This window comes from Schistocerca gregaria, chromosome 5 (assembly GCF_023897955.1).
Source record: "Schistocerca gregaria isolate iqSchGreg1 chromosome 5, iqSchGreg1.2, whole genome shotgun sequence".
NCBI classification, from domain to species: Eukaryota; Metazoa; Arthropoda; class Insecta; order Orthoptera; family Acrididae; genus Schistocerca; species Schistocerca gregaria.
Window position 1 is genome coordinate 193,360,508 of NC_064924.1, and position 18,593 is coordinate 193,379,100.

Below are 18,593 nucleotides of genomic sequence, written 5' to 3' on the forward strand. Positions count from 1 at the left end.
CTTACTTATTTGTTAGATAGCTTAATTAATTTCTTTGCGTGTTTTAGGGTACTTGCATTGTTTAATTCATATATTTCGGGCGTATTATAGTATTTGAGGGTTGTAACAACGCGCCTTAGTACGTGAATAGTGCAAATTCGCGTAGTCGTCTGTCTTCTGTTTTTGTTTTGAACAGCCAGTGTCGGTTGGTCACAGTCATTGTGCTCCCTGCCACCGTTGGATAAGCAGCTGCAGCAGCAAGTCGTATAACCCTAGCTTACTTATTTGTTAGATAGCTTAATTAATTTCTTTGCGTGTTTTTGGGTACTTGCATTGTTTAATTCATATATTTCGGGCGTATTATAGTATTTGACAGTTGTAGCATCGCGCTTTAGTGTTTACTTCGTAGATTGTTATTTAAATTGCGTGTGAGTTTCGTATAGGAGGTGCAATTTCGAGTTTTAGTTACTGTAATCGTAAATTCAGCAGATTGTAGCGCAGTCGTTAGGCATTTGTACAGGTTAGTTGATACATCCTTTGCGTATTCCGCTTGCGTTATCTAGGCACGGACTCGTGTTTCGGTAACTGTTGTTAAACATCGATTAGAATGGACAGGGACTGCGATTGCTGTGTTCGGATGAGGGCTGACTTGGCACCCCTTCGCTCACAGCTGCAATCGGCGCTGACTTGGGTCGCGCAGATTGAGGCTGTTGCCAATGGGCACCACTGTGGTGTGGGGTGTCAACCTCGTCCCGTCTGTCCCCAGATCGGTCTGCCGCTGTGGTTGCCCCGGTTGCTGCCCGCAATGGGGCTGAGCCCTCGCCTGTGGTTGATTGGGAGGTCGTTCCAAGGCGTGGCAGGCAGCGAAAGGCGTCCCCGGAGACTGATCAGAAAGCCTCCCTGGTGCGTCTGACAAACCGGTTTCAGGCACTGTCTCTGGCTGAGCCAGATGCAGCTGCCTGCCCTGTTTCAGAGGATCATTCTCAGCCTTCAAGGTCCGGGCAATCGCAGAGGGTGGGCTTACTGGTAGTTAGGAGCTCCAATGTTAGGCGCGTAATGGGGCCCCTTAGGGATACGGCGGCTAAGGAGGGGAAGAAATCCAGTGTGCACTCCGTGTGCATTCCGGGAGGAGTCATTCCTGATGTGGAAAGGGTCCTTCCGGATGCCATGAAGAGCACAGGGTGCAGCCAGCTGCAGGTGGTGGCACATGTCGGCACTAATGACGTGTGTCGCTTTGGATCTGAGGAAATTCTCTTTGGATTCCAGCGGCTATCTGATTTGGTGAAGGCTGCCGGTCTTGCTTACGAGAGGAAGGCAGAGCTCACCATCTGCAGCATCGTTGACAGAACCGACTGCGGACCTTTGGTGCAGAGCCGGGTGGAGGGTCTGAAACAGAGACTCAGACGGTTTTGCGACCGTATTGGCTGCAGATTCCTTGACTTGCGCCATAGGGTGGTGGGGTTTCGGGTTCCGCTGAGTAGGTCAGGAGTTCACTACACTCAGCTGGCGGCTACACGGGTAGCGGAGGCTGTGTGGCGTGGACTGGGCGGTTTTTTAGGTTAGAAGGCCTCGGGAAAGTTCGGGATGGGCTGCAATGTCAAAGGGTGCTTGGCGATTACAGGACGTGCTTGGATCAAGGAACAGTCGGAATTATAGTTGCAAATTGTTGTAGTTGCGCTGGAAAAGTCCCTGAGCTTCAAGCGCTAATAGAAAGCACAGAAGCTGATATCGTTATAGGTACAGAAAGCTGGCTAAAGCCTGAAATAAGTTCTGCAGAAATTCTTATGAAGTCTCAGACGGTGTTCAGGAAAGATAGATTAGGCAGAATTGGTGGTGGAGTGTTTGTGTCTGTCAGTTGTGGTTTATCTTGTAGTGAAGTCGAAGTAGATACTCCGTGCGAATTGGTATGGGTGGAGGTTATACTTAACAGCCGAATGAAGTTAATAATTGGCTCCTTCTACCGACCCCCAGACTCCGATGATACAGTTGCGGAACAGTTCAGAGAAGGTTTGAGTCTCGTAACAAATAAATACCCCACTCATACGGTTATAGTTGGTGGGGACTTCAACCTACCCTCGGTATGTTGGCAAAAATACTTGTTCAAAACCGGTGGTAGGCAGAAAACGTCTTCCGAGATTGTCGTAAATGCATTCTCCGAAAGTTATTTCGAGCAGTTAGTCCACGAACCCACGCGAATTGTAAATGGTTGCGAAAACACACTTGACCTCTTGGCCACAAACAATCCAGAGCTGATAGAGAGCATTATGACCGATACAGGGATTAGTGATCACAAGGTCATTGTACTTGGCTCAATACCATTTCTTCCAAATCCATCAGAAACGAACGCAAAATAATTTTATTTAAAAAAGCGGATAAAGTGCCACTATAAGCCTTCCTAAAAGACAATTTCCATTCCTTCCGAACTGACTATGCGAATGTAGACGAGATGTGGCTCAAATTCAAAGATATAGTAGCAACAGCAATTGAGATATTCATACCTCATAAATTGGTAAGAGATGGAACGGATCCCCCGTGGTACACAAAAAAAGGTCCGAACGCTGTTGCAGAGACAACGGAAAAACTATGCGAAGTTCAGAAGAAAGCGAAATCCCGAAGATGGGCTAAAATTTAAAAACGCGCGAAATTTGGCACGTACTTCGATGCGAGATGCCTTTAATAGGTTCCACAACGAAACATTGTCTCGAAATTTGGTAGAAAATCCGAAGAAATTCTGGTCGTATGTAAAGTACACAAGCGGCAAGACGCAGTCAATACCTTCGCTGCGCAGTGCCGATGGTACTGTTACCGACGACTGTGCCGCTAAAGAGGAGTTATTGAACGCAGTTTTCCGAAATTCCTTCACCAGGGAAGACGAATGGAATATTCCAGAATTTGAAACACGAACATCTGCTAGCATGAGTTTCTTAGAAGTAGATACCTTAGGGGTTGCGAAGCCACTCAAATCGCTTGATACGGGCAAGTCTTCAGGTCCAGATTGTATACCGATTAGGTTCCTTTCAGATTACGCTGATACTATAGCTCCCTACTTAGCACTCATATACAACCGCTCGCTCACCGATAGATCTGTACCTACAGATTGGAAAATTGCGCAGGTCGCACCAGTGTTCAAGAAGTGTAATAGGAGTAATCCATTTAACTACAGACCTATATCATTGACGTCGGTTTGCAGTAGGGTTTTGGAGCATATACTGTATTCAGACATTATGAATCACGTCGAAGGGAACGGTCTATTGACACGTAATCGGCATGGCTTCAGAAAACATCGCTCTTGTGCAACGCAGCTAGCTCTTTATTCGCACGAAGTAATGGCCGCTATCGACAGGGGATCTCAAGTTGATTCCGTATTTCTAGATTTCCAGAAAGCTTTTGACACCGTTCCTCATAAGCGACTTCTAATCAAGCTGTGGAGCTATGGGGTATCGTCTCAGTTGTGCGACTGGATTCGTGATTTCCTGTCAGGAAGGTCGCAGTTCGTAGTAATAGACGGCAAATCATCGAGTAAAACTGGAGTGATATCAGGTGTTCCCCAGGGAAGCGTCCTGGGACCTCTACTGTTCCTGATCTACATAAATGACCTGGGTGACAATCTGAGCAGTCCTCTTAGACTGTTCGCAGATGATGCTGTAATTTACCGTCTAGTAAGGTCATCCGAAGACCAGTATCAGCTGCAAAGCGATTTAGAAAAGATTGCTGTATGGTGTGTCAGGTGGCAGCTGACGCTAAATAACGAAAAGTGTGAGATGATCCAAATGAGTTCCAAAGGAAATCCGTTGGAATTCGATTACTCGATAAATAGTACAATTCTCAAGGCTGTCAATTCAACTAAGTACCTGGGTGTTAAAATTACGAACAACTTCAGTTGGAAGGACCACATAGATAATATTGTCGGGAAGGCGAGCCAAAGGTTGCGTTTCATTGGCAGGACACTTAGAAGATGCAACAAGTCCACTAAAGAGACAGCTTACACTACACTCGTTCGTCCTCTGTTAGAATATTGCTGCGCGGTGTGGGATCCTTACCAGGTGGGATTGACGGAGGACATCGAAAGGGTGCAAAAAAGGGCAGCTCGTTTTGTATTATCACGTTATAGGGGAGAGAGTGTGGCAGATATGATACACGAGTTAGGATGGAAGTCATTACAGCATAGACGTTTTTCGTCGCGGCGAGACCTTTTTACGAAATTTCAGTCACCAACTTTCTCTTCCGAATGCAAAAATATTTTGTTGAGCCCAACCTACATAGCTAGGAATGATCATCAAAATAAAATAAGAGAAATCAGAGCTCGAACAGAAAGGTTTAGGTGTTCCTTTATCCCGCTCGCTGTTCGGGAGTGGAATTGTAGAGAGATAGTATGATTGTGCTTCGATGAACCCTCTGCCAAGCACTTAAATGTGAATTGCAGAGTAGTCAAGTAGATGTAGATGTAGATGTAGAAGAAAATGTTCAAAATTATCTCCATTTACTTCAATCCATAACGTCAATCGTCTGCGAAAATTGTCCACAGTTTTGAGCAGCACATCCCGTGGTATGGCTGCACACGCTCTTCGAATGCCTTGCTCCATATCGTTTCGGGTTGTGGGCTGTCTTTCATAAACAATATTTTTTAAATAACCCCACAAGAGAAAATGAGACGTCTGGTTAACGTGGAAGCAACTGAATGGGTCCGCCGTGCTCTATCCACCGACCAGGGTAAATCTAAAATATTCCGCACATTTTTATCATAATGGGGAGCTGCTCCGTCCTGTTGGAGCCACAGTCGTTGCCTAGCTTCTAAATCAACGTCTTCCATTAGCTCCAACAAAAGATCGCGTAGATGTTGTACATACAGGGTGTTTCAAAAATGAGCGGTATATTTGAAACGGCAATACAATCTAAACGAGCAGCGATAGAAATACACCGTTTGTTGCAATATGCTTGGAACAACAGTACATTTTCAGGCAGACAAACTTTCGAAATTACAGTCGTTACAATTGTCAACAACAGATGGCGCTGCGATCTGGGAAACTCTATAGTACGATATTTTCCACATATCGACCATGCGTAGCAATAATATGGCATAGTCTCTGAATGAAATTACCCGAAACCTTTGACAACGTGTCTGGCGGAATGGCTTCACATGCAGATGAGATGTACTGCTTCAGCTGTTCAATTGTTTCTGGATTCTGGCGGTACGCCTGGTCTTTCAAGTGTCCCCACAGAAAGAAGTCACAGGGGTTCATGTCTGGCGAATAGGGAGGCCAATCCACGCCACCTCTTTTATGTTTCGGATAGCCCAAAGCAATCACACGATCATCGAAATATTCATTCAGGAAATTAAAGACGTCGGCGGTGCGATGTGGCCGTGCGATGCACCATCTTGCATAAACCACGAGGTGTTCGCAGTGTCGTCTAAGGCAGTTTGTACCGCCACAAATTCACGAAGAATGTCCAGATAGCGTGATGCAGTAATCTTTTCGGATCTGAAAAATGGGCCAATGATTCCTTTGGAAGAAACGGCGGCCCAGACCAGTACTTTTTGAGGATGCAGCGATGATGGGACTGCAACATGGGGCTTTTCGGTTCCCCATATGCGCCAGTTCTGTTTATTGACGAAGCCGTCCAGGTAAAAATAAGCTTCGTCAGTAAACCAAATGCTGCCCACATGCATATCGCCGTCATCAATCCTGTGCACTATATCGTTAGCGAATGTCTCTCGTGCAGCAATGTTAGCAGCGCTGAGGGGTTGCCGCGTTTGAATTTTGTATGGATAGAGGTGTAAACTCTGGCGCATGAGATGATATGTGGACGTTGGCGTCATTTGGACCGCAGCTGCAACACGGCGAACGGAAACCCGAGGCCGCTGTTGGATCACCTGCTGCACTAACTGCGCATTGCCCTCTGTGGTTGCCGTACGCGTTCGCCCTACCTTTCCAGCACGTTCATCCGTCACGTTCCCAGTCCGTTGAAATTTTTCAAACAGATCCTTTATTGTATCGCTTTTCGGTCCTTTGGTTACATTAAACCTCCGTTGAAAACTTCGTCTTGTTGCAACAACACTGTGTTCTAGGCGGTGGAATTCCAACACCAGAAAAATCCTATGCTATAAGGAATAAACCATGTTGTCCACAGCACACTTGCACGTTGAGAACAGCACACGCTTACAGCAGAAAGACGACGTACAGAATGGCGCACCCACAGACAGCGTTGCCTTCTATATCTTTCACATCACTTGCAGTGCCATCTGTTGTTGAAAATTGTATCTACTGTAATTTCGAAAGTTTGTCCGCCTGAAAATGTACTGTTTTCCCAAGCATATTGCAACAAACGGTGTATTTCCATCGCTGCTCGTTTACTTTTTTTTTTGCCGTTTCAAATATACCGGTCATTTTTGAAACACCCTGTAAGATTCCCCAGTAACATTTCTGTCCAAAAAATACGGTCCTATCAAGTAACCGTTTAAAATTCTACACCAGACCAATGACGACCATTTGTGTAGATTGTCAACGGGTCTGTACCAGTGTGGATTGACAGTGCACCAATAAAGACAATCAGGACGATTTAATTCATCATTGTTTTTGTATGTGGCTTCATCGGTGAACATAACATGTCCCAAAGAATCATTATCACCTCTTATCATTTCCAAGGCCCATTAGCAGAAATGCACGCGTATTTGCACATCTTTCGGTGTTAATGCGTGTTTCAGTGTGATATGATACGCATGATATTTATGTTCCTTCAAAAACCACGTAACAGTTGATTTCGATATTCCAGTTTGTCTCTGAATCGCAAGACTACTAATTTCGGGATCCTGTTGAACACAGGCGAGAACGGTACGCGTACGATCCTAATTTTCATTGTATTCGTGATGACGAGGTGGACGGTACATATATCCATTTCGAGGTCGTTGAGTGCAATTTCGGATAATATTTTCGCTCGGATGTCGTCTGTTTGGTAAACGATCAGTATTCAATTGCGCAGCCGCAGGGTAATTGTTATGGCATTCACCTAAAATTAACATCATATCAACAATCTCTGTAGGAGGATAGTAAGCCACGTTTCGCTAAAGAATAATTTACTTTCGTCAGTTGATGTTTACAGTTCACAATCTGAAAGTCAAGTGACGTCTTATCGCTTTGCGCCGACCTTTATACTGAGCCATAGTTCGCAGTGTGGTCACGGTAGCACCACAGCCGGGTGAGTAGTGCAATTGTAAAGATTTCCATAACGAAATTTTAATGCAACTCCGCCTCCCTCCATCAAAACCTGCTGCGCGTAGGATACATTTTGTAAAAAAATAGCTTAATTTGTCGTAATGAAAGAATCGGTGAACATTTTTTATCATTTTGATTCGCCTTCTCGGATTATTCTAAATAAATCGTTCTTCCCAAATTTTAATTTTTCTCGATTTTAGCGCCATCTGTCAATGGTTTAAAAAACAGTTTCAGACAAACCACGATTAACTCTTGATGTAGAATCCTGAAGTTGCCCCCCACCCCCGCCCCCCTATTATGGGCCCTCGTCCTCAATCGGCTCCTTTACCCCTCTCCTCCACTTCGTTTTTTCCTCTCCTTCCCTCCCTTTCCTTTCCCATCATCTGTCCAGTTTCCCCCCGTCTACCCTCGGTTTTGGTATGTCATAGTTGTGCCAATTTTTTATTGCCGTGTTCAAGTGAATGTTTAAAGTGTTGCGAACAGAAAACATGATGTCGCTGGGTGTAAATTTTATATCTCTTGCGAAGAGAAACCAGACTGTCGCCATGTTACTTGAATTGTCTGTCTATTATTTTACCTGTCTGCTTCATATGTATTTTATTAGCTTCGTCAACCCTTTGTTTTATGTTTTAAGTTCCACGATTTTCCGCCATTTTACCATTTAATACACCGACTTTATCGCCTGCTTTTATTATTTATTATCCATGTTTTTAACGCAAATTCTGTAGGCCGAACAGCGGCGTACTAAGGTGCTGCCAGACCACCCCCCCCCCCCCCCCCCCTTCGGGGAAGAATCGAAACTCAATAAAAAAAAATGCTTTCACGGAAAGTAATGAAATATGGTATTCTATCAGTGCTATTAATGGAAAATACTTACAATATTTGTCACAAAATATTACCAAACTCGACGAAATTTGTTAGAGATACTACTTTATTACACCACCGGCCATTAAAATTGCTACACCAGGAAGAAATGCAGATGACAAACGGGGATTCATTGGACAAATATATTATACTAGAACAGACATGTGATTACATTTTCACGCAATTTGGGTGCATAGATCATGAGAAATCAGTACCCCGAACAACCACCTCTGGCCGTAATAACGGCCTTGATACGCCTGGGCATTGATTCAAACGGAGCGTGGATGGCGTGTACAGGTACAGCTGTCCACGCAGCTTCAACACGATACCACACTTCATCAATAGTAGTGACGGGCGTATTGTGACGAGCCAGTTGCTCGACCACCATTGTCCAGACGTTTTCAATTGGTGAGAGATCTAGAGAATGTGCTGGACAGGGCAGCAAGAACATTTTCTGTATCCAAAAATGCCCGTACAGGACCTACATCATGCGGTCGTGCATTATCCTGCTGTAATGTAGGATTTCGCAGGGATCGAATGAAGGATAGTGCCACGGGTCGTACCACATCTGAAATGTAACGTCCACTGTTCAAAGTGCAGTCAATGTGGACAAGAGGAGACCGAGACGTGTAACCAATGGCATCCCATACCATCAAGCCGGGTAATACGCCAGTATGTCGATGACGAATACACGCTTACAATGTGCATTCACCGGTTTGCCTTTCGTGCACCTAGGTTCGTCGTTGAGTACACCATCGCAGGCACTATTGTCTGTGATGCAGCTTCAAGGGTAACCGCCGCCATGGTATCCGAGTTAATAGTCCATGCTGCTGCGAACGTCGTCGAACTGTTCGTGCAGATGATTGTTGTCTTGCAAACGTCCCCATCTGTTGACTCAGGGATCGAAACGTGGCTGCACCATCCGTTTTAGCCATGCAGATAAGGTGCCTGTCATATCGACTGCTAGTGATACGAGGCTTTTGGGATCCAGCACGGCGTTCCTTATTACCCTCCTGAACCGACCGATTCCGTATTCTGCTAACAGTGATTGGATCTCGACCAACGCGAGCAGCATTGTCGCGATACGATAAACCGCAATCGCGATAGGCTACAATCCGACCTTTATCAAAGTCGAAAAAGTGATGGTACGCATTTCTCCTCCTTACACGAGGCATCACAACAACGTTTCACCGGGCAATTACGGTCAGCAGCTGTTTGCGTATGAGAAATCGGTTGGAAAGTTTCCTCATGTCAGCACGTTGTAGGTGTCGCCAACGGAGCCAACCTTGTGTGAATGCTCTGGAAAGCTAATCATTTGCATATCACAGCATCTTCTTCCTGTCGGTTAAATTTCGCGTCTCTAGCACTTTATCTTCGTCGTGTAGCAATTTTAATGGTCAGTAATGTATTTTGCATTACTTTCATATCAGTTGAGTAAATAGTGTCATACATTAAATAGGCTTCCATGTGACGCCAAAGCCTCTGCGCAGCTACACTGTCCTCCAGTCGTAGCTCATACCCAGTTCCTCTATTATCGTGAAGTTTCACGTCACTTCGTCCACTCACGAGCGTTGCTGCCGTACTCGACCAAAACAAACTCGGGGCTCTCACGGCCCACCTGCGGCCACAGCAAGGCCAGCAATACAGGCAGCAACGACGGTTATTTGGGTCACTGCTCTCCCTCGTCGACTCAATCGTTCCGCGCACGCCTGTATAGGCGATCGCGACTAATCGCACTACAGAAAACGCAGGACCGAGTAAGAGCCGACGCACTAATCGATGCAGACAGAAGTTACTGCTCCAATGTTATCCTGAGTGAGTCGCCACGTATGTTGGGTTCTGTTTTAACAGTTTTCATTCTGATTTAATGCAGCTTAAACACGACACGCCCAGTGGCCAAGCAACATGAATTCAGTTGTTAAGTAACTGCCTTTTATCACACTGCATCGTTACCTTTGCGTTATTTCTCGTATATGTTACAGAAATACTTAATAAGGGCTTATTATTGGTCACGATTTAAGATTTAACATCTTTGTGAATTAGTTCAAATGGTTCAAAAAAAATCGGTTCAAATGGCTCTGAGCACTGTGGGACTCAACTGCTGTGGTCATCAGTCCCCTAGAACTTAGAACTACTTAAACCTAACTAACCTAAGGACATCACACACATCCATGCCCGAGGCAGGATTCGAACCTGCGACCGTAGCAGACTCACGGTTCCGGACTGCGCGCCTAGAACCGCGAGACCACCCCGGGCGGCTGGTTCAAATGGCTCTGAGCACTATGGGACTTAACTTCTGAGGTCATCAGGCCCCTAGAACTAAGAACTACTTAAACCCAACTAACCTAAGGACATCACACACATCCATGCCCGAGGCAGGATTCGAATCTGCGACCGTAGCTGTCTCGCGGTTACAGACTCTAGCGCCTAGAACCGCTCGACCATCCCGGCCGGCTGTGAATTGCTTATAAAAAAGTAAACTTTAATTGGCAAAAGGATAATTCATATTCAAAAATATTTGATATAGCGCCGAATGTATTGTATCTGCAAGACTTATTCCCATACAACACTATTAATTCCCGTCGTTCGCAACAGTTGGAATCCACGAATGAGTTATTTCAACAGTCATCATAGGATCGTACTGCGGTGCAGAGGGTGCGCTTTGTTGTTTACGGTTCTATGAATCCAAATCGGCTTCTACAGTTCAAAGACAATTCATGACTAAATATCTCAAGCTACCGCCTCACAGGCAAAATGTATAAACTGTTACGGTGGGTTCACAGAAGCCAGCTGCGTATCAGAAAGGGGTCCGGGTTGGAATCGGTCATATATCTCAGTTCCAGCAATTGAACGAGTTAGACAGTCTTGCATTCGTAGTCCAGATAAATCAACGAAATGTGGGAGCCGAGAACTGAATATGATAGCGTTACAGTGAGGCAGGCATTACGGTAAGGCTTGTCATTCAAACCCTACAATTTGGAAATTTACATGCTATAAGACAAAGTGGCAAAGAAAAACGAGCTTAATTTTGTGTAGCAATGTGTAACAAAGTGCAAGTTCAAGACGATTTTATTAATGAAATTGTGTTCAGTGACGGAGCCACCTTCCATACTTAAGATAAAGTGAATCGGAATAGCGTTTGGACGTGCGGTGAGCAGAAACCACTTCACGTAATCTTACATCTACTGGACTTGCCGAAGGTAAATGTTTTCTTCATTGTAAGTTGTGATAAGATTTACGGCTCTTTCTTTTTTGCCGAGTCAAATGGATTTGGCATATCACAGCTGGGGTTGCTTGAACATTATCCAACGCCTGAAGTACAACAGGAAATGGGCACAGAATTTACTTTCCAGCAATATGTTACGCCACCACATTACCATGGTGAAGTTCTTACGTGTATCTGTATGAACGTGTCGTATTGCGTTGGACGTGGTGGGAAAAATATCATGGCCACAACGTTCACTGATTTAACTGCAGTAAATTTATATGTATGTTGTTGTATAAAGACAGAGTGTTTTTTCTTCCGCTTCTAGGAACTGTCGACGAACTGTGAGAACAGAGAAAACAAGCTGTAGCCTCCGAACGTCAAGACTAGCGTAGTGGGATTTGGCGAAAAACTTTTTATAGATTGGACACTGTCATGTTACAAAATGGCCACGGCAGCGGGGATGGGGGAGGGGGAAGAGGGGAGGGGGGAAGGGGGAGCGGTAGCCTAGCTGTCTCACGGGCCTTTTCACGTTTCGCGCGGCTCCCTCCGTCGAAGGTTCGGGTGTGTGTGTGTGTGTTGTCCTTAGCGTAAGTTAAAATTAGATTACATAATGTGTAAGCTTAGGGACCGATGACCTCAGCAGTTTAGTCCCATACGACCTTATCACAAATTTCCAAACCTTGTTATGAAATGTTGCCACATTAAACATTTGCAAATAAAACTTAGGTATCATTCAGGGCTACATCAAATATTTCTGCAAATTCTTTACCTTTCTCACAATTAAAGGTTCCTTCTGTATAACTGGTATGTAATCACCCTCTTTGCTGCATCCTGGCTAGTCGTCAAATGTGGAGTCTCTGGCAAATGTGCCTTCTCGGATCACTACACACAAAAAAAGGTTCAAATGGCTCTAAGCACTATGGGATGTAACATCTGTGGTCATCAGTCCCCTGGACTCAGAACTACTTAAACCTAACTAACCTACGGACATCACACACATCCATGCCCGTGGCAGGATTCGAACCTGCGACCGCAGCAGCCGAGTGGTTCCGGACTGAAGCGCCTAGAACCGCTCGGCACCGAGGCCGCCGCTAGACATCAATTCAAGCAAATCGTATTAATGTGTTTTATTACGGAAGGAAGAGATACAATACTTAACTTCGTGTTTAACAGTTGTGTTGCAAGCCAAGGGTGCCAGCAACATAAGAAATCCTTCAGTATAACACTTCCATATTTGAGCTACTTAGAATACATTAGCATAGTAATGAGCTTTGATGCTTCTATTCAGGTCACTGGTCATAGAAGCTTCTATTAGAATTGGGCCGCGGACATTCGGGCGCGGCGATTCTCTTCGCATAGAGGCCGCTGCTGTCGCGTTGTCGTCCTGGAGAGGGGTCGGTCCGCGTGCAGTTGCCTGACCTCGTGTCACAGACAGCCCTCTCCGCTCTATTATTCCCGACTGGCGTGCCGGCGCTTAACTCAGTAACACTCTTTACAGCTGAACAGTTATGTCTTCACGAGTCGACGTACAATTATTTCGCGAGGACGCGTATTTATGCACCATCGATAATCTTGCGTCTGTCGATAGCAAAATTTTAAATGGCTGCGCTCTTGTTACTGTAATTTCACACCAGGCAATATCTCTTACCTTAATTATAAGTAAATCAGTTGAAAACAACAAATCCGAGCCATTTTGAATATTACGCTTCAGATCTAACGTAACAAATTACCATGAGGCAGTAGACCTTCTGTCCACAAATCAGCACGGATTTAGATTCAGCTTGCCTTTTCCTAACATTATATCCCGTCAATCGTCAGTGAAGGGCAAAAGGCAGATACCATATTCCTAGGTTCCCGGAAACAGTTTAACATGGTGCCCCAATGAAGACTATTAACGAAGGTACAAAAATACGGATAACTTTTCAAAAAATACGTGAGACTCCTTAAGTAATAGAATCACTATTATAATGTTTGCTGTAGTATGAGAGTATTGGTGATTACTTTCAACATGTTCACCACCCATATCACGCAACACTGCCATTTTGCAGCAGTGGTGTGATACACATTCTGAAGCAAAATCTTAAACCTGGGTGCGAAACAGCAACTGTGTAAATCTCAAGAGGTTGTAAAAATCAGAAAACCAGTTGAAAAACAGAGGTTTATTAATCCTTGACCTATATTTCGATGTTTCTATAATAATATTCTTCGGAAGAAGTGGACCCTAAAGGTGTTTATAATCTTCTAGAGAATTATTTTCACAAAAATAAGAAAATATTAGTAGAAAATTATTTGTGAGCCAAGCGTTCTCAATTGTTACATCACATTATGGTACCTTAGATTAGCTGAAGCCGACGGGCTTTTGTCATATGTAAAATTGACAAAACAAGAATTATCCGAAGCCGTGGCTTTCGATAGCAGCCAAATTACATTAACATACTTTCGAATGAATGCTCACAAGTAAATGCCCACAGGTAGAAGCTCTTGTCAACACAAACTTGCAACAGCAGTCACAGGATAAAATATTTGCTTAAGTTACGTGAACAACATACCTGAAGCAAAGGCCAACTGTTACGAAAATACAGGCTCAAGCGACCAGGAAAATTTGAACGGCAGAGGGCGCCAAATACATGTGCGTAAGAACTGCACGTCGGTTTTGTTGAATAACAGCATTTTACATTAAAGTAAGCATGAATTTTCATCGGCAAGTCTACTATAAATGTAACACATTTTTTGGTATACATTACGTTCAAAATTACTGAGACTTTTGCTGACAGAGTGATCTGTACAGAAATGCAATGAGCAGAAGGTAGAGTTTGTTTAATAAAGATGACTTTTACAAATGCACAGGGAAAGAAGAGCAGATGTAATCTAAACCAACGCCACTAAACAGACGGCTCCCACGAAAAAATTAAGTGTACAAAAGAATTTCAAAATGATAACGGTGACCTAAATTTCCTTGATCTGAAATTATGCATACGTAACGGCAGAGTCACTTTTGATATTCATCATAAGACAGCCTACTCTGATAATATTATTCCATCAGATTCTTCCCACCAACAGGCTGACATAGTTGCGTATTTCCATTCAGGAATAAATCGTGCTTTAACAACACCCTTTCCCCATACGATTTTCAGAAAGAATATAATTTGATTAAGACTATTGGTTGTTACAAACAAGATGTAATTGCCCAGATACTTAGTAACAAAATGGCAAGTAATAAATGTCCCCGTACCCGTGGTCTAGAGGTAGCGTCTTTGATTCATAATCAAAACATCTTCGGTAAGGCAATGTAAACCACGCCGGCACGGTAGCTCAGCGTGTTCGGTCAGAGGGTTAGCTGCCCTCTGTAATAAAAAAAAAACTGAGTGAATGGATCAACAACGAAATTCAATGGGCGTCAGGGGACGTCCGCCACGAACAATTGCAACGAACTATAACGAACAAAATGCGATTAAAAAAAAAAGGTGTAGCGTCTTTGATTCATAATCAAAACATCTTCGGTCCCGGGTTCGATCCCCGCCACTGCCTAAATTTTGATAAATAATCAGCTTTGGCGGCCGAAGACTTCCACCATAAGAAGTCAGCCTCATTCTGCCAACGGCCTTGTCAAATATGGCGGAGGAGCGGATAGAGGATCAGGGCACTCTCTTGTCCTAGGGGTGTGAAATTGCCCCTAAAGGCAGAAGAATCAGCAATGATCAACGACATGAAGTTAAAGACGGCAATGGAAACTGCTGAATTAAAGACACGTAACGTGTATCCACAGGACATGTGTCCTCTAGTTGAAGAAGTGTCATGATGATCTCTCCATTGGCAACAGATTCCGGAATAGTCCCCCATTCGGATCTTCAGGAGGGGACTGCCAAGGGTGAGGTTACCATGAGAAAAAGATTGAATAATCAACGAAAGGATAATGTTCTGCGAGTCGGGACGTGGAATGTCAGAAGCTTGAACGTGGTAGAGAAACTAGAAAATCTGAAAAGGGAAATGCAAAGGTTCAATCTAGGTATAGTAGGGGTCAGTGAAGTGAAGTGGAAGGAAGACCAGGATTTCTGGTCAGATGAGTATCGGGTAATATCAACAGCAGCAGAAAATGGTATAACAGGTGTAGGATTCGTTATGAATAGGAAGGTAGGGCATAGGGTGTATTACTGTGAACAGTTCAGTGATCGGGTTCTTCTAATCAGAATCGACAGCAGACCAACACCGACAACGATAGTTCAGGTATACATGCCGACGTCGCAAGCTGATGATGAACAGATAGAGAAAGTGTATGAGGATATTGAAAGGGTAATGCAGTATGTAAAGGGGGACGAAAATCTAATAGTCATGGGCGACTGGAATGCAGTTGTAGGGAAAGGTTACAGAAGAGTATGGGCTTGGGACAAGGAATGTAAGAGGGGAAAGACTAATTGAGTTCCGTAACAAGTTTCAGCTAGTAATAGCGAATACCCTGTTCAAGATTCACAAGAGGAGGACGTATACTCGTACTTGGAAAAGGCCGGGAGATAAGGGAACATTTCAATTAGATTACATCATAGGCCGACAGAGAATCCGAAATCAGATACTGGATTGTAAGGCGTACCAGGGGCAGATATAGACACAGATCACAATATAGTAGTGATGAAGAGTAGGCTGAAGTTCAAGACATTAGTCAGGAAGAATCAATACGCAAAGAAGTGGGATACGGAAGTTCTAAGGAATGACGAGATACGTTTGAAGTTCTCTAACGCTATAGATACAGCAATAAGGAATAGCGCAGTAGGTAACACAGTTGAAGAGGAATGGACGTCTCTAAAAAGGGCCATCACAGAAGTTGGGAAGGAAAACATAGGTACAAAGAAGTTAGCTGCGAAGAAACCATGGGTAACAGAAGAAATACTTCAGTTGATTGATAAAAGGAGGAAGTACAAACATGTTCCGGGAAAATCAGGAATACAGAAATACAAGTCGCTGAGGAATGAAATAAATAGGAAGTGCAGGGAAGCTAAGACGAAATGGCTGCAGGAAAAATGTGATGACATCGAAAAAGATATTATTGTCGGAAGGACAGACTCAGCATACAGGAAAGTCAAAACAGACTTTGGTGACATTGAAAGCAACGGTGGTAACATTAAGAGCGCAACGGGAATTCCACTGTTAAATGCAGAGGAGAGAGCAGATAGATGGAAAGAATACATTGAAAGCCTCTATGAGGGTGAAGATTTGTCTGATGTGATAGAAGAATAAACATGAGTCGATTTAGAAGAGATAGGGGATCCAGTATTAGAATCGGTATTTAAAAGAGCTTTGGAGGACTTACTGTCAAATAAGGCAGAAGGGATAGCTAACATTCCATCAGAATTTCTAAAATCATTAGGGGAAGTGGCAACAAAATAACTATTCACGTTGGTGTGTAGAATATATGAGTCTGGCGACATACCATCTGACTTTCGGAAAAGCATCATCCACACAATTCCGAAGACGGCAAGAGCTGACAAGTGCGAGAATTATCGCACAATCAGCTTAATAGCTCATGCATCGAAGCTGCTTACAAGAATAATATACAGAAGAATGGAAAAGAAAATTGATAAGGCGTTACGTGACGATCAGTTTGGCTTTAGGAAAAGTAATGGCACGAGAGAGGCAATTCTGATGTTACGGCTAATAATGGAAGCAAGGCTAAAGAAAAATCAAGACACGTTCATAGGATTTGTCGACCTGGAAAAAGCGTTCGACAATATAAAATGGTGCAAGCTGTACAAGATTCTGAAAAAAGTAGGGGTAAGCTATAGGGAGAGACGGGTCATATGCAATATGTACAACAACCAAGAGGGAATAATAAGAGCGGACGATCAAGAACGAAGTGCTCGTATTAAGAAGGGTGTAAGACAAGGCTGTAGCCTTTCGCCCCTACTCTTCAATCTGTACATCGAGGAAGCAATGATGGAAATAAAAGAAAGGTTCAGGAGTGGAATTACAATACAAGGTGAAAGGATATGAATGATACGATTCGCTGATGACATTGCTATCCTGAATGAAAGTGAAGAAGAATTAAATGATCTGCTGAACGGAATGAACAGTCTAATGAGTACACAGTATGGTTTGAGAGTAAATCGGAGAAAGACGAAGGTAATGAGAAGTAGTAGAAATGAGAACAGCGAGAAACTTAATATCGGGATTGATGGTCACGAAGTCAATGAAGTTAAAGTATTCTGCTACCTAGGAAATAAAATAACCAATGATGGACGGAGCAAGGAGGACATCGAAAGCAGACTCGCTATGGCAAAAAAGGCATTTCTGGCCAAGAGAAGTCTACCAGTATCAAATACCGGTCTTAATTTGAGGAAGAAATTTCTGAGGATGTACGTCTGGAGTACAGCATTGTATGGTAGTGAAACATGGACTGTGGGAAAACCGGAACAGAAGAGAATTGAATCATTTGATATGTGGTGCTATAGATGAAAGTCGAAAATTAGGTGGACTGATAAGGTAAGGAATGAGGAGGTTCTACACAGAATCGGAGAGGAAAGGAATATGTGGAAAACACTGATAAGGAGAAGGGACAGGATGATAGGACATCTCCTAAGACATGAGGGAATGACTTCCATGGTACTAGAGGGAGCTGTAGAGGCCAAAAACTGTAGGGGAAGACAGAGATTGGAATACGTGAAGCAAATAATTGAGGACGTAAGTTGCAAGTGCTACTCTGAGATGAAGAGGTTAGCACAGGAAAGGAATTCGTGGCGGGTCGCATCAAACCAGTCGGTAGACTGATGAAAAAAAAAACAAAAAAAAAACACTTGGATGACAACAAACTGGAGAGTAATGAAGATGGAAATGGCCAGTTCATTTCGATACCATTTTTAGTTAACGTGTCCTACAGGATTGGCCATCTTCCGACTAGAAAATACGATTGTAAAGTTACAATCTCTGCAAACAATACTTCGAATACAAATTTAGTACATACATTAAAAACTGAACGACATCCTTTCACAAGTTGAGGCTCCTATAAAATCGGTCGTAAAGATTGCCCTAGATACTATCAAGGGTAGGTCGGAAGAGCTATTAAAGCCAGATGGGTAAGAATGGAGGAAATGTACATAATTCTTCATATGTTGAACATTTACGTATTTCAGACCATTTTCCGGGAGAATTAGAAGCAATCGTAATGTTACGGTAGGCAATAAAGAGCCGTAAACCGGATTTATTTGAAGAAGTTTGAATTTATAAACATCTTGCTAAGGGAGTCGGCAACATTTTGAAGAATGAGTGGCAGCTCACGAGCAAGCACTCCCTTGATGGATTTAAACGGCTGCTCACGGTCACAAAATAGGTGTTCACCGATCCAC